Genomic DNA, 16,962 nt, shown 5'->3' with positions numbered 1-16,962 from the left:
GACAACATGATTGTATACTTAGAAAACCCCATTGTCTCAGCCCAAAATCTCCTTAAAGCTGATAAGCAACTTCAGCAAAGTCTCAGGATACAAAATCAATGTGCAAAAATCACAAGCATTCTTATACACCAGTAACAGACAAACAGAGAGCCAAATCATGAATGAACTCCCATTCACAATAGCTTCAGAGAGAATAAAATACCTAAAAATCCAACTTACAAGGGATGTAAAGGATCTGTTAAAGGAGAACTCAGTGAAATAAAAGAGGACACAAACAAATGGAAGAACATACCATGCTCAAGGATAAGAAGAATCAATATTGTGAAAATGGCCATACTGCCCAAGGTAATTTATAGATTCAATGCCATCCCCATTAAGCTACCAATGACTTTCTTCACAGAACTGGACAAAACTGCTTTAAAGTTCATATGGAACCAAAAAAGACCCCGCATCGCCAAGACAATCCTAAGCCAAAAGAACAAAGCTGGAGGCATCACGCTACCTGACTTCAAAATATACTACAAGGCTACAGTAACCAAAACAGCATGGTACTGGTACCAAAACAGAGATATAGACCAATGGAACAGAACAGAGCCCTCAGAAATAATACCACACATATACAGCCATCTGATCTTTGACAAACCTCAGAAAAACAAGAAATGGGGAAAGGATTCCCTATTTAATAAATGGTGCTGGGAAAATTGGCTAGCCATAAGTAGAAAGCTGAAACTGGATCCTTTTCTTACTCCTTATACGAAAATAAATTTAAGATGGAATAGAGACTTAAATGTTAGGCCTAAAACCATAAAAACCCTAGAAGAAAACATAGGTAATACCATTCAGGACATAGGCATGGGCAAGGACTTCATGTCTAAAACACCAAAAGCAATGGCAACAAAAGCCAAAATTGACAAATGGGATCTAATTAAACTAAAGAGCTTCTGCACAGCAAAAGAAACTACCATCAGAGTGAACAGGCAACCTACAGAATGGGAGAAAATTTTTGCAATCTACTCATCTGACAAAGGGCTAATATCCAGAACCTATAAAGAACTCAATCAAATTTACAAGAAAAAAACAAACAACCCCATCAAAAAGTGGGCAAAGTATATGAACAGACACTTCTCAAAAGAAGACATTCATACAGTCAACAGACACATGAAAAAATGCTCATCATCACTCGCCACCAGAAAAATGCAAATCAAAAGCACAATGAGATACCATCTCACACCAGTTAGAATGGCAATCATTAAAAAAATCAGGAAACAACACGTGCTGGAGAGGATGTGGAGAAATGGGAACACTTCTACACTGTTGGTGGGACTGTAAACTAGTTCAACCATTGTGAAAAACAGTGTGGTGGTTCCTCAAGGATCTAGAACTAGAAATACCATTTGACCCAGCCATCCCATTACTGGGGATATACCCAAAGGATTATTAGTCATGCTGCTATAAAGACACATGCACACGTATGTTTATTGCGGCACTATTCACAATAGCAAAGACTTGGAATCAACCCAAATGTCCATCGATGACAGACTGGATTAAGAAAATGTGGCACTTATACACCATGGAATACTATGCAGCCATAAAAAAGGATGAGTTTGTGTCCTTTGTAGGGACATGGATGCAGCTGGAAACCATCATTCTCAGCAAACTATCACAAGAACAGAAAACCAAACACGGCATGTTCTCACTCATAGGTGGGAACTGAACAATGAGATCACTTGGACTCAGGAAGGGGAGCATCACACACCGGGGCCTATCATGGGGAGCGGGGAGAGGGGAGGGATTGCATTGGGGGTTATACCTGATGTAAATGACGAGTTGATGGGTGCTGACGAGTTGATGGGTGCAGCACACCAACGTGGTACAAGTATACATATGTAACAAACCTGCACGTTGTGCACATGTACCCTAGATCTTAAAGTATAAGAATAATAAAAAAAAAGAAAATGTGGCACATATACACCATGGAATACTACGCAGCCATAAAAAAGGACGAGTTCATGTCCTTTATAGGGACATGGATGCAGCTGGAAACCATCATTCTCAGCAAACTATCACAAGAACAGAAAACCAATTACTGCATGTTCTCACTCATAGGTGGGAATTGAACACTGAGATCACTTGGATACAAGAAGGGGAACATCACACACCGGGTCCTATTGTGGGGAGGGGGGTCGGGGGAGGGATAGCATTAGGAGATATACCTAATGTAAATGATGAGTTAATGGGTGCAGCACACCAACATGGCACATGTACACATATGTAACAAACCTGCACATTGTGCACATGTACCCTAGAACTTAAAGTATAATTAAAAAAAGAAAAAAAAATCTCAGTTCACATTTTTTTCTCTGCCCTGAATTAATTAAATAAATGTTATTTATTTAGCAGTTACCTTGCACCAGGTGCGGTGTTGAGTACAGGACAAGAGACTCACCTGAAACAACCTTGTCTTTGCAATTCAGGCGAAAGAATAAAGAATAGGACATCAACAAAGAATCTGGATATAAATTATTCACAAGCTGTGAAAGAGATATTTTGGTCATATTATCACGCCTTACAAAATCAACTTTCATCTGTTTTTTTCATGATTCCACTTTTGACTCTGGCTTACACACATCTTGACTTACCAAAAGCGCAGGGCAAGCTCGAAAGCTGCTTCCCAACTCATCTATGTTTTGACAATGAGCCTTTATTTGTGATATGGCAGGAAGAGCTGAGCAGCCCATAACCTGTTCTTGAAGTTGTGCAGTACTGCACAGCACTGATACTAATTTCATTACTTTTATTCATCCAGCCTTGGGTACTTCAGTTCGTTGGGTTCCAGCGGCGATTAATTGGTAGAGCTCCCACTGACTCCTGATTAGCTGCTTTTGATTAGGGCCTAATGACTTCATTTGGTCCCTAATTCAGGGGGATGAGTTGCAAAAGTGCCTACAAACTGCTCAAACAGAATTACATTTTTTTCCAAGCCCTGAAGACATCACTTAAACTCCGCATACACAGTATTCTCCCTCCCTTGTTCCTCTTCCTATTGCCTCTGGACCACCCTGCACAGAAGCAAGACAAAAAGGAACCTTGTGACCCAGCTCCTGGCTGCTAGAGCAGATGTCACACAAAAAAGGCCTGGAAGTCGACAGGCTGGCTCCTAGGAGGAAGTCACCCCCTACAGCACTAACTCCTGCCCAGCGCCTAAAGGAAAGTCTTGGTATGTAAGAATTTTTTTGAAGTCTTCACCTGCCACATTTGCTGCTTGCCTTCTTCGGAACAAGATCCTCTCTTGATCTTTGCCTTAATCTTCTGCTACAAACACCTGGAAACCTTCAAGCCTTCAACCTGTAACCTGTAGCAAAGGTCAGAAAACATAAAGAAAACAGTTTCCATCCCAGAATCCCAATGGACAGTTGCTGCTGGTGGTCTGCGATACTGGCTCTGACTTCCAAGACCACAGATCCTAACATTCCGGACTAGGGAGCAAGATAGTCACAGATACTCAAATCCTCTTGGGGCGCATGTTTAATATACAGATACCCGAACTTCGGAGGTCCATCTCAGAAGGTTGCTTAATTTAACATTCTTTTCTACAGATTTATTTATTTCTCAAAAGTAAGCAGTTTGACAAACATTTATTTAACATTTACCATGTGCCATATGCTATGTTAGTTTTCAGGTAAACACAGGTGACCAAGACTCCATCTTTAGCATCTGAGAGCACATTGTCTACTGTGGAGGCAAATCCTTTGATTGATAGGTAAACGCTCTACAGTCAGTGTCTGGAGTGTAATAAGTGATCATTACAATTATATATATATATGTATGTATATGTATCTTTATGTATGTATATATGGTGCATATACATTTGTGTGTGCACATATAGTGTGTGTATATATATCAATATGCTAATATGCAAACCATTCAAAATGCTGTAAAGAAAGAAGTATCCTGTCTTCCCTCAGCCCTCAAAGTGCTCTCCCCAGAGTCAACTGCTGTTAGCAGTCACTTGCGTTCACCTGCAAACATTTCATAGTCATCTGTACACATTTTTAAATGAGGAAAGTAAAATTAAGAAGGAAAAATATGACTTGCTCAAAGTAGGGTGACAATGACAGAGGCTTTTATGGCTCCTGTACTCTCAGTCGTGCTCTTTTCCAAGAAACTTTTAATGGCATTGCCTGGCTCAAGAGGCTAGTCCAGAAAACTTATGTTGGTTACATGCAGCCTCAAGAGAACTGTACCTTGCAAAACCAACAAAGAGCTAAAAGAAAGACGTGATGGGGACAGAGGGTGCTAGGAGGCAGATCAAAGAACTTCACAGGACCTCCTAGACTATAAGACATCACCCACACAAATTCTTCCAGAACTGCCAAGAGCTGTCCCTAATTCCTGTCCCTTGCCTTCTTATCAAGGCTGAACTAGGCATTGGGCAGGTCCTTAGAATCTGGTGCCCACCACTCTCTGGCCTTGACTTCTGCATTTGACTCTGACACAGGCCATCCCAAATGCTGGTTTTCCCTATACCAGTGATTGATGGTACTTAATTCATGCCTCCTATATACTCAAAATCTTCAGCTCCTGTTTGTGATTCTTTGTGCATGTCTGGGTTTCAACAGCTTGCAAAGATCCTTTAAGTCAAGTGACTGTTATAGCAAGCAATGATATATATAGGATGCTCTGCAGTGAGTGAGGTAGCACAGTGGGAAAATATGAACTTCCTAGACATACAGACCTGGTCTCTGATTTCAGTGATAAACATTGGGTAAATTACAGAACTGTAAAATTCAGTTTCTATGTATAAAAAATGAAGGATCATATCTGCTTATCAAACTTTTTGCAGAATTAGGTGACATAAGGAACTTTTAATGTGTCTGATGTGTAATGGGTGTTCCAGGTGGTCCGTAAATAATAAACACTATTATATTCTCCTCCATTTTATTTATTGTTAGTATCACTTAGTAAAACAAACAAGCCCCTGTGGCCAGTGACTATGTCGTTTCATGGATATTTGTATGTCCATCATCAAACACTGTGGCTGATAACACAGAACATATTTAACAAACATTCACTAGAAGAAATAATAGATAGAAGAATGAACAAATTGTATCTTTTGATTGTTAGCTCCATCTTAACTAAAATGATAACTCTTGATTTGGATCTCAGAGAAAAATAGAAGGCATTTCAAGCCAAGGGAAAGTTACAAGCAAAGGGAAGTTAGTATGGGGAGCCACAGCATTTAAGGGTCTAGGTGAAAATCAATGTGTCTGGAATCGAAGATTGATACACATCACTCATGAGTGAGATGTTGCCTATGACAACATTCCATGCAGAGCAGCTGATACATAATGCTGAGAATAAACACACACCAAACTGATGAGAAAGACTGAAGCAAATCCAGCAATTTTGTCAGATTTATTCAAAATACTCACTTGGGAAAGCCATGAAATGGGCTCACTTTGTGTCATTCCTTGGAGCCCCAAATAGGCTGACATGGAGTTCCTGGTCAGTAAGTGGAGGCTACGCATGCCAGGCTGTGATCAGACAGATGGCGGTGCAGGGGTTGCAGCTGAAACTGGCCAAAGTATAAGCCTGCTTTTAGGTCTTGTAGAATCTTAAACATGCTATAACTTGCTTTCCATGTCTTTACCTGTTATTTCCTGCACAAATTGGGCAAAGTGAGGTGGCAATAAATTGATGTAATGTACCAAATTGCATTTTCTTCAGTTTGCTGAATTTCTTTCCCAGCAAATGAAATTAGGGGGATTTCAAGCAAGCATTATCCTTGGGGAATTAGTGATGTACTCTTAGCAAATTGGGCACAAAACACTGGTATTTTTTGTGATGTTTAGAGATGGGTGGGGCAAGGGGCATCATTGGAGGGATGGGAGAAGATAAAAGGTGCTGCTGCAGATAAGGGGTTTTATTATTGCCAAACCTCTGATTCTATAATGCTACCGTGACACATGTCTTCTTCAATGGCATTATTTGTAATCATACCTGCCATTTATTGAGCACTTGCCAAGTGCTAGGAACTGTGCTAAGCATTTCACACACATTATTTAATTTAATCTTCATAACTATCCTGTGAGGAATACATTATCACCTCCATGTAACAGATAAAGAAACTTCAAACCAGAGAAGACAGTGAACTTGCCTGGTGTCACATTGCAAACTGGTGACAAACTGCAGTGCTAACAGAGGTCTCTGTGATTCTAAACATTACATCCTAATCCTTTCACTTTATTTATTTCTATTTCAAGGCTCAATGTGAGGTTCTGCTTTAGGGCAGTGTGAGACTGTTTGCTCCATAGTGAAACAAACAGACAACGGCGAGGAACTGCTTGTCTCTATTCTACTTTGTAATCCAGCAAATTTGAGGCAGCTTTCGATAATATCTACAATGAAATGGAAAACTACAAATACAGGCAAAATAGAAGATCTAGACCAAAGTAAAAAGTACTGAAACCTAGATATGCAATGTCTACCATTAAAAAATTATTAAATATAAATAGTAAAATCAGCATTGAGCATCCTTTCTGCTGAAGTGAAAAAGAAAACATAATTTGTTACTTGTTGTCCAGTATCTATGAAGAAAAAGCATATCCATTCTTTAGAGTAAGCAAAAGCTTATCATCCCATAAGCTTGAGAGTTCACTACGTGTCAATCACAGAGTGAGTGGCTAGAAATATGGTGGGAAACAAAACAAGCATGATACCTGCCTCTTGGAGCCTGCAGTCTCGTGGGAACACAGCCCTTAAAAACACAGTCAAATTTTAACTATACACAGAGGTATCAAGACAACAGCGTTACTTAACCCAGTCTGGGAGGAGTGATGAAGATTTCCTAGTGAAAGTGATATTTAACCGGGGCAGAAACGATATTCAAGCAGAGGTAGAAGAATGAATGTTAGACAGATAAAAGGTAAGGACTCAGGGCATTAGGCAAGCAGAATGTGACTGACAGAGGAATGCCATTTGCAAATGCCCAGAGCTGTGTGATACAGTTTGGCTATGTCCCCACCCAAATCTCATCTTGAATTGGAGCTCTTATAATTCCCACGTGTTGTGGGAGGGACCTTGTGACAGGTAATTGAATCATGGGGGCAGGTCCTTCCCATGCCATTCTCGTGATAGTGAATAAGTCTCGTGGGATCTGATGGTTTTATAAAGGGGAGTTCCCCTGTACTCTCTCTCTTGCCTGTTGCCATGTAAGACATGACTTTGCTTCTCCTTTGTCTGCCATGCTTGTGAGGCCTCCCCAGCCATGTGGAGCTGTGAGTCAAGTAAACCTCTTTCCTTTATAAACTACCCAGTCTCAAGTATGTCTTTATTAGCAGCATAAAAGAGGGCTAAGATGCTGTGTGAGAATATTTCACATTCAAGAGTGACAAAAGTCCAGTGTGGCTATAATACAGTAAAAGACAGAATGGGAGATGAGATTAGGACACATATAACCAGGAGGTGGTACTGGGGCCAGTTCATACTAGCTGGTGACAGCCTATTGTGCCTCTCTTTTCCAACTAGGGTAGTAGCTTAAGATCAACCACAGTGGGGCTATTTATACTAAGGAAACAACAAACAGCATATATGAGGGCTGTTTATTTCCTGCACCAGTATTCAGCATCTCACCACTGCATTTGACCATATTTCCAGGTGGTGGTAGTTCTGCCAAGAAAGTAGCATGTAGGGAAAAATTAGCTATGACTAAGAACAGGGAAAACTTCACAGAAGGATGGCTTTTAGACTGATACCAACAGTGAGCTAAAGTCCAATGCAGCAGGTTGGGACACTGAGTTTGGATAGTTAGTCAGCAGCCAACAACTGGTAGGGAAGCAGAAATGTTTAACCTTAGAGAGAGGCTATGTGGACAGAGAGATGCAATCTGGAGAGAATCTGCTAACTGTTAGAAAACAGCAGTAGGGTATTCAAAAAGAAGTCAGGGGCCAGGCACGGTGGCTCACGTGTGTAATCTCAGCACTTTGGGGAGGTCGAGGCAGGTGGATCACATAAGGCCAGGCGTTTGAGACCAGCCTTGACAATATGGTGAAATCCCACCTCTACTAAAAACACAAAAATTAGCTGGGTGTGGTGGTGAGCACCTGTAATCTTAGCTACCTGGGTGGCTGAGGCACAAGAATCACTTGAACTCAGGAGACGGAGGTTGCAGTGTGCTGAGATCTCACCACTGCATTCCAGCCGGGGCAAGAGAGTGAGACTCTGTCTCAAAAAAAAAAAAAAAAAGAAGAGTCAGTATTAGGAGAATAAGTAGGCAATTAGCACTTACTAATCAGTGTCTAGTATTCCAGAGGAGGAATTTGATCCACTGGAAACAGGAGACAGGACTCTGAGACACCAAGTGAGGCTCAGTCCTGCAGTACATCAAGCCGGGCAGGTAATTTAGAGAAAGACCCAGGGATGACATCTGGGGACCCAGGTGAGGGTCTTCCTCTTAGGAAAATACAAGTGCTCAAGAGCTGGGTCATAAGGGGACAAGCATATAACCCTACTAGATACAGAATGCTCTGTTTGCCATTCTGCCTCTTGTTCACTTTGTGATGCATCAAATAGCTTGGGACTGAGCTGCACGCAGGCCTCCGGTCACCCTAGGTATATGGATAGAGGAGACAAAAAGCAGAAGTAGGCTAGGATTCCTTGATGTGAGGATACGGATGACAACAAAGTGGTAAAGGTGGGTAAGGGGAGGGGAAAGAAGAAGAGCAGCTTTGCGTGAAGAATGGCAGTTCTAGGAGATAAAGTTGGGAAGGTTAATTAGAGCCAAGATGTTAAGTCCCTTAAATACTCAGCTAAGATGTTTTAACTTTATCCAGCAGCAATGGGAGCCACGGAGAGTGTACATGCAGGGTCATTAATGACGTGTCCAGAGCCACACTTTGAGACTAATCTGGTGCTGATACATATACTTGGTAATGGGTGGGAGAGGAGCTGGGGGTCCTACAGCACTGAAGTAGCACCACATTCACAGAGGGCACTTCTAAAATGTAGTGAGGAAAATGGCATTTGAGTTTGGCGACATCATTTCTCACTAGCGTAAACTCTTTATTTTTCTCATGTACCTCTCTTCTGCCCCAACCTACCTGCCAACGTATTGAATTCCTTTTCACTTTCAGGAGATTGTCTTATGAGAAACTATTTCCCCAGAAAGTTTGACTACCTTCAGTTTTCCTCAAAGTTTAAAATTTTACTCTGTATAAATGTGACCATGATCTTCTCCAAAATGCATGTGCTATTTTCTGTTCCCCTATGGTAAACTGAGACAACATGTTGGAGATGAGGTGGTTAGTTTGCAAAAAAACAAAAAACAAAAAACAAACACCTTTAATTCCTTCAAAAATACCATGTCCTGTTCTATTAAATTTTAGTTCTGTTAAATTTCTATTAAATTCACTAAAGAAACCTACAAGAAACTTAACCTCAAAACTCCATCCTTAGCAAATGTAAATCTCAGGACCACAGAGGTGATTACTCTCCTAAAATTGAGCACTGATGAGTCTAGTAATATTCCTACGCCTGAGTCGGAAGAGCTCAATTTAAGTTTTGGTTCTGCCACTTTACGGTTATGTGATTTTAGACAAGTCATATTGTCGCTATAAGCCTCAGTTTCTCCCTCTGTAAAGTAGGACTGAAAATCTCTGTATTGCCTGAGAGAATTATTGTGAGGATCAAATGAGATAATGTACAGTAAAGTTTTTTTTTTTTTTTTTTTAACTGCAAAATACTGCTCAAATGACAAGGAGAGATTCTACCATCTGTGACTCCTTTTCTTTGGAGATTTTCATGCACTTCCAAGTCTAAATGGGAAGTTCCCTATGGCACAGTGTAAGTTAACACTCATTAGATGGGCTAGTTGACCTTGTCATTGACTGCTGGTAAACCATAATTTTCCTTTCCTTTTGCACAGATTATTTTTTTACTTGAAAGGAGGGTTATGAGGGAAAGATAAGGAAAGCAGCCTCAGATAATAAATCCCAGCTTACCTGACTCCAAGTTGCAGGTGGCTAAGGAGGTGATTGGCCTTGGTTCTGGAAGCTCCCTCCTCAGTCACAGTTGGCTCTACCTTTTGTAGCCTCACCCTTGAAGGCTGAGGGAAGAGGAAGGTCACACTCTTCGAATCTTCCTGTCTGATTAGATCTAGTAAGGACATTGTAAGCTTTCCTCCCAAGATGAGGCAGCTCTGTCAGATCTGAGAGACATTTATCTTCCTGAAACACACACTAACTAATCTGTCAGTCACAGATGAAGATAAGGGGATAATGAGCAGGAAGGGAAGGGGAAGTGGCCATTTTGATAGGCAGGGAGCACATTCTTAGGGTCATGCCTCCTCCCATACTTGGAGAGGAAAGATAGCTGATATAACATTCATGGAGGAGAGCAGGGAGGCATGCAAAGCCCTGCAGTGTTTATGGGAGGAAGAGTTCAAAGACCAGAATGCAAATTGCAGCCTGGTCACCTCTCAGCTGGGTGACTTCTCTGAGCTGCAGTTTGCTAGTCCATAAAGTGAGAACACTGATGGTGGTGATGATACTTTCCTAAAAATCACAGGATTATCCGACAATTCAGTAAGACAAGAGGTGTGACAGCATACTTCCCCCTGCCTTCCTTATGCCTCCTGCATCTCATATCCCACACCCCATGCGCTTTCCATCAAAACTGACCCGTTTGTGTAGTTGATAAATTTACCAATCCCTGCTGTTGAACATGTTGGTGCAAACAGTTGATATTTCAATCTTCTGATGAAACTGGGTTGCTTTGTGCATCGTTAACAGCCTCGTGATGTCTTCAATTATTTAATTTCTGTACTAGAGGGAGGAATTAAGAATCCCTGGAAGGCTGCACAGGGGAGGGCAACAGAACTAGAAGAGCCTGAATAGGCAGGCTTCATGAGTTCAGCTTTCACTTCAACTATAGCAAACCCCTTATCTATTTTACAAATTGGATTTCCTCAAAGGATGTACCTGAATAGAGGAGAGCTTCTTCAGAGGAGAAAAAAAGAGATAATAATAAAACATTAGACTGGAAGCAGTGGCTCATGCCTGTAATCCCAGCACTTTGGGAGGCTGAGGCAGGCAGATTGCTTGAGTTCAAGAGTTCAAGACCAACCTACACAATATGGTGAAACCTCATTTCTACTAGAAAAAAAAAAAAAATTAACTGGTTGTGGTGGCATGTGTCTGTGGTTGCGGCTACTTGGGAGGCAGTGATGGGAAGATTACTTGAGCCTGGGAGGCAGAGTTTGAAGTGAGCTGAGATTGCACCAACCACTGCACTCCAGCCTGGGTGACAATGAGACTCTATCTAAAAAATCATCATCATCATCACTGATATGGTTTGGCTGTGTCCCTAGCCAAATTTCATCTTGTATTGTAGCTTCCATAATTCCCACATGTGGTGGGAGGGACCCAGTGGGAGGTAATTGAATCATGGCAGCAGGTCTTTCCCATGCTGTTTTCATAATAGTAAGTCTCATGAGATCTGATGGTTATTATCAGGGAGTTTTCCTGCACAAGCTCTCTTTGCTTGCTGCCATGCATGTAAGATGTGACTTGCTTCTCCTTGCCTTCCACCATGACTGTGAGGCTTTCCCAGCCACATGGAACTGTATATCCAATTAAACCTCTTCTTTTGGTAAATTATCCAGTCTTGGGTATGTTTTTATCAACTGCGTGAAAACAGACTAATATAATAATGATATTTAAAACTAAGAAATACAGTGACAGAAAGGGGATAACTTAGGGCAAACCTGTCCAGACCCCCTGTAGCTTGCCCAGAGCTTAGAAGGTCAAACATAAATATGATACAAACAGATAGATGAGTGAATGATCAATGAATAAAACTGTTTAAGTAGGGACTGCATCCCACGATGGAGGGCAGGAAGTGGGACAATACTGACCTGGTCATATGTTGCTGCCATCATGCACACTCTCACCTGTTTTTCTCGCTTTCCAGATATCACCCCCACTGTCCTGTAGACATGACCTTCCAGCTCCCCTACAGGGGCTGATGAAGGAGAAATTGAAAGCACCAGCAGTTTCAGTTCCTGCTTAAGGCTACCTCAAGAAAAGCCCATTTTCCAGGTTTTAGCTCATAAGAGCAACAGAGTATCTGTGATTTCCCAGAGGATGGAGGACCTCATCTGCTATCCAGATGGGTCTCCACCAACTTTTCCCTTCACGAATGAACAGCTGTAGCAGTCATACTAATGACAATGCCAACCATAGCAATGGTGTACCAGGCCCCGTGCTAAGTACTTATACACATTACCCCTTTTCCCAAGATTATTCTGCAAGATAGACATTAGCACCTCCCTCTTATAAATGAAAACAGCAAGGCTCACAGCAGTCATATATATTGCCCAGGGTCATATGTTGCTAAGTAACAATGCTGAGATTCAAACACAGGTCTTTCTTTCACTCCCAAACCTAACTTTATTGTACTGTGCTAAGCTGACTTGGAGACTATACTACGTTGGAACTTCACACCAGCCCTGGATGAACACTTCTCAGGGTTTGCAGAAGGACCACTGTTTCAGCCCTCTCCAGCCTTATATTTCCAGAGTAATTCTAATCTCCTTGGTCTAATCACCTGAAGACTAAAAATTGGACAAATTGATGAGTGAATGATTGAAGAAATGCATAGGTAAATGAGTGGAGGACAAAGTAAGTGAATGAATGAGTGAATGAGTGAAAGAGACATATTTTAAAACACTGAACTCCAGCTGTTAAATCAGTGAGTCAAGCAGTTGAGGCTGGGGCCTGGGATAGGTATTAGAGAATTATACTGGGGGTGCATGTTGGGACAGTGTGTGCAGTTTTAGAAGGGAAGAGTAGAAAATCTCACAGAGGTATTTGAAAGCTGAGGACACAGGCTTGTTTTATAGGACAGGAAAATGAATGCAGAGATCAAGTTTGAGGCCGCTTCAAATGTATCCCACTGATAAATATACACAGGCAGAGCATTAGACCTGGTGAAAAGGAGGGGAGGGTAGGAGTATAACATCCTGCTTGGTGCCTTTGGCACAGGTCTCACTGCAGGCTTTATTCCAACTTGTGTCATCAGGAACAGGATGCAGGTAATGGGAGAACCACAGGTCCTGGGAAGATCAAAGGTATACATTTTATGCCTCAATTAAATTTCCCCTTGTAAGGCTTTCAAGCACAATTTAGCCTTTCTCTGCTGGGCTAGGCCAGACACAAAGACATGCACTGGGTCTTTTTGGAACACAGGGCCCATGAGCGACTATAATTAACAGTTTCCTCCTGCTAAAGGGAATAGGGTTTTGGTACACAACATGGCCTGTTTGTGAGAATGGGAACTGTACTATTCATCGCAGGGTGCCCAGTGGGCTGTCTGCCCAAGAATGCCTGTCACAGCCCGATAAGGATTCCAGGCATAAAAGTTTGAGGTAAAGAATCAAGATATAGAGTTCTAGACAGGAACGGAGAGGAAAAGGAGTGGATATGCAGAGGATGAAAACTCACCATGCGTGGTATTATGGAAACAGCATCCTCTTAAGGTCAGAAACCTATGTCTTGTATTCTGGCTTCACTACTTTCTGTGCTGCCTTGAGAATTCATAGAGATCCTTAAATCCTACTTTCTTGTAAGAAAGGAATATTAAGACCTCTCTCAAGGACTGTCGCATTAAATCTATACTCCCTGTCTGGGAAAGTTTATGTCAATATGCTTTTCCAGGATCATACTGACTCATTGATAATCCTCCTATGAAGCCTTGAATAAATAATCATCCTTCCAAATAAGTCATCGTGGAGCAGAGTACCGGCATTTTCTCTCTAACCCAGTACAGTGCTGAATGGCTATGGATGTCCTATGGGCGGAACCATGCTCCTAAAACAGAAGCTGCTCAATATGACAGGGGTGACTTTCAAAAAGTTGGGTTTATCAAAGTATGTAAGAATATTACTGTAAGAATATGAAGATGGGTATAACAAAGATGAGCTCCACAAATGACAGCCAGTGTGAAGGAAAGCACTGGAGATCTGTGAACTGTTAGAAATTCAGCCTTTCTGCAAGGAAGGGGTGACTCAAACAGGATTCAGAAGCTTATTTCACTTAGCATAATGCCCTCCAGGTCCCTCCATGTTGCTGAAAATTATAAGATCCTCTAACTAACAATATTGTATTATATATTTAAACTTTACTAAGAGAGTGGATATTATGCTAAGTTTTCATACCACAAATAATAATAAAAGGGTGGGAGAAAATTTTGGGAGGTGATGGATATCTGTATGCCATTGATGGTGGTGGTGGTTTCACACCTATATACTTATCCCCAAAGTCATTGAGTCACACACATCAGGGGTTCCCCAACCCCCACCACAGACTGGTACTGGTCTGTGGCCTGCTGGGAACCAGGCCATACAGCAGGAGGTGAATGGCCAGCAAGCAAGTGAAACTCCATCTATATTTACAGTCACTCTCCATTGCTCGCATTACCACCTGAGCTCTGCCTCCTGTCAGATCAGCTGCGGCATTAGATTCTCATAAGAGCATGAACCCTATTGTAAACTGCACATGGAGGGATCTAGGTTGTGCACTCCTTATGAGAATCTAATGCCTGATGATCTGTCACCGTCTCCTACCACCTCCAGATGGGACCGTCTAGTTGCAGGAAAACAAGCTCAGGCTCCCATTGATTCTACGTTATGGTGAGTTGTATAATTATTTCATTATATATTACAATGTCATAATAATAGAAATAAAGTGCACAATGAATGCAATGTGCTTGAATCATCCCCAGAACCATCCCCTTCCCTCCCCCCAGTCCATGGAAAAATTGTCTTCCCCAAAGCCAGTCCCTGGTGCCACAAAGGTTGGGGACCACTGATATACATTACATATGTACAGCTTCTAATATGTCAATCATAAATCAATGATGTGATTTAGAAAACAAAAACAGGAGTCAGAGGAAGCACAAAATACAAAGGCTAAGGTCCACCCTCTGGCGCTGCATCCTTGAGGGAAAGGGCAGGAGGGTTGCTATGTGCTGGACACCTTTACAACGTTAAGTGACTGCAGAAAATCCAGACCCCAGCTGTGTGGTTACAGAGTCTGCATTCTCACCATTGAATCTTCCTACCTCCTTTCCTGTAGGGACCAAAAATCCCCGGGGCCAAAGGAGAAAAAGAAAGGTTTGGTGGCTGCGACTCTCTCCCTTTTCTAATAGAAATGGGATTTCCAAACCTCCAACGGGGTTGGAACCATCCTGTTTAATTCTACATGTATTCTTATGTTCTTCCTCACCCCAATCGGTTCCCTAAGTAAAATGATTATCACAGAGTTTTGAAAGCGAGGGGGGAAATTATATACATATATATACACACACACACATATTTATATCTATCTATCTATCTATATATATATATTCCAACAAAACACCTTCAATGCTCTCACTTCAAATAGCCCATTCATCTCCCAATGGCCAGTGAGAACTCCAGGAGTCGGAACATTTCTTCTGTAAATAAAGGGATGGAAACCGTGTGCACGAACACCCACCAGACAAAGTCTGCCTTTCATTCTCGCATAAACGCAGGCGCGAGCCACAGAGGCAGGCACGTGTGCCAGGCCATCCTCCCTGAAAAAGCCGAGTTCCGTTCTCCAGTGCGGAGTCAGGGGAGCCCACCCTTTCAAAGCCCCCTTTTGAAAGCAGCCGGCGACTTGAAAGGAGGCTCAGATGTCATTTGCGCGGCCGCGCCAGCTGCACAATGGGCTGCGCGCAGAGCCGGGTCCCCGCCGGGCTGCCCACACCCTGCGAGCGAGCGAGAGAGCGCGTGAGCCGTGGCCGCAGCTCCCAGAGCCCTGCGCAGCCCTGCGAAGGCGCAGGCGCTCCAGAGGCTCAAAGCCGGGAACCCCTGCCTCTCCGTCCTCTGTGGCGCTGATCAGAACGGCCTGCGCTAATGAGTTCCACCAAGTTACTGTGGCTAGGCTGCCCACGGGACTTCGGGGCATCGGGCTGAGTTTTCAGTTCTTCTTTTAAGCTCACTTACTTCAAAGTTTTCCATGTGAAGCTGTTGAGACAGCCTGATAGACGCCAGAGAAGAAAGGGCAGCAAAGAAAAGAAAAGAGAGAGAGAGAAAAAAAAAGAAGACTGAAAAATGCTTCAAGCAAAGAAAAAAAAATAAAGATAATTTTTAAAATAGCTCAAGTAACCGAAGATAACGATAAAGACATTAAGCGCTTCTCCACCCATACCTGATTCACTACATTCTGACTTCAATGAAAGATAATTCAGTGAAAGATGGAAGTCTCGGGCTTACCAGGAACTGAAATAAACAAACCCAAAACCAGGGGAATTAAGAGAGGCAGTCACTGACAAGAACTGTAGTGGTTTGTTAGAATAAACCACATATTTCCTCCTTGGGCGTTTTGCAGATTGACAAGTAAATGTGAAAAGTATTCATCCCCAAAGATTCCCCAGATAATTAGCTTTCTCGATGTCATTGATGAGTCTTCAAAAACTGGTTTTCATTTGCTTACATCACAGATGAGAAAACCAAAGTCCAGAGAGGTTAGGTGACTTACCCAAGCTAACACCCTCTGTAGGCCTGAGGACTGGATGATTCAAGTACAGCCCTGGTGTTTTTCAACATGCCATTCGGCCTGTAAGTAAACAATAGATCAACAAATGAGATAAAGAAAAAGAAAAAAGTTGACCAAGGAAAGGTTTTAATCCAGTGCTCTAAAGAAATTGGAGCCTTAGCACAGATCCGCAGTCCACTGTCCATACAGCATGGCTCCATTAAATAAGGGAGAATCATTTCATTTATCAGCCAGCATATGAACAGCATCTGTTAAATGCAAAGGCCATAGAACGCTTGACAGAGAAAGTACTATGAAATCAAACAAGGTTGATCTCCGAGGGCTGGGAACTCAGTAGAGAGGTAGTACATGCAGTCATACCTATAGCCGAGGTAGGAAGGAGAGC

At 42.2% G+C, this 16,962-nt stretch overlaps 1 long non-coding RNA gene across 1 annotated transcript; it reads right to left on the bottom strand.

The window, feature by feature from the left end:
• Nucleotides 1-3,217: 3,217 nt before the first annotated feature.
• Nucleotides 3,218-11,098, bottom strand: LOC116270065. The gene is made up of 2 exons (XR_004177982.1): nucleotides 9,999-11,098; nucleotides 3,218-5,575 (listed from the first exon to the last, which is right to left on the bottom strand). It is a non-coding gene; the product is annotated as an uncharacterized LOC116270065 (long non-coding RNA).
• Nucleotides 11,099-16,962: the final 5,864 nt, after the last annotated feature.

The sequence above is a fragment of the Papio anubis genome, chromosome 13 (assembly GCF_008728515.1).
Source record: "Papio anubis isolate 15944 chromosome 13, Panubis1.0, whole genome shotgun sequence".
NCBI classification, from domain to species: domain Eukaryota; kingdom Metazoa; phylum Chordata; class Mammalia; order Primates; family Cercopithecidae; genus Papio; species Papio anubis.
The sequence above is the reverse complement of the archived record's forward strand: the minus strand, read 5'-3'. Positions and strand labels throughout refer to the sequence as shown.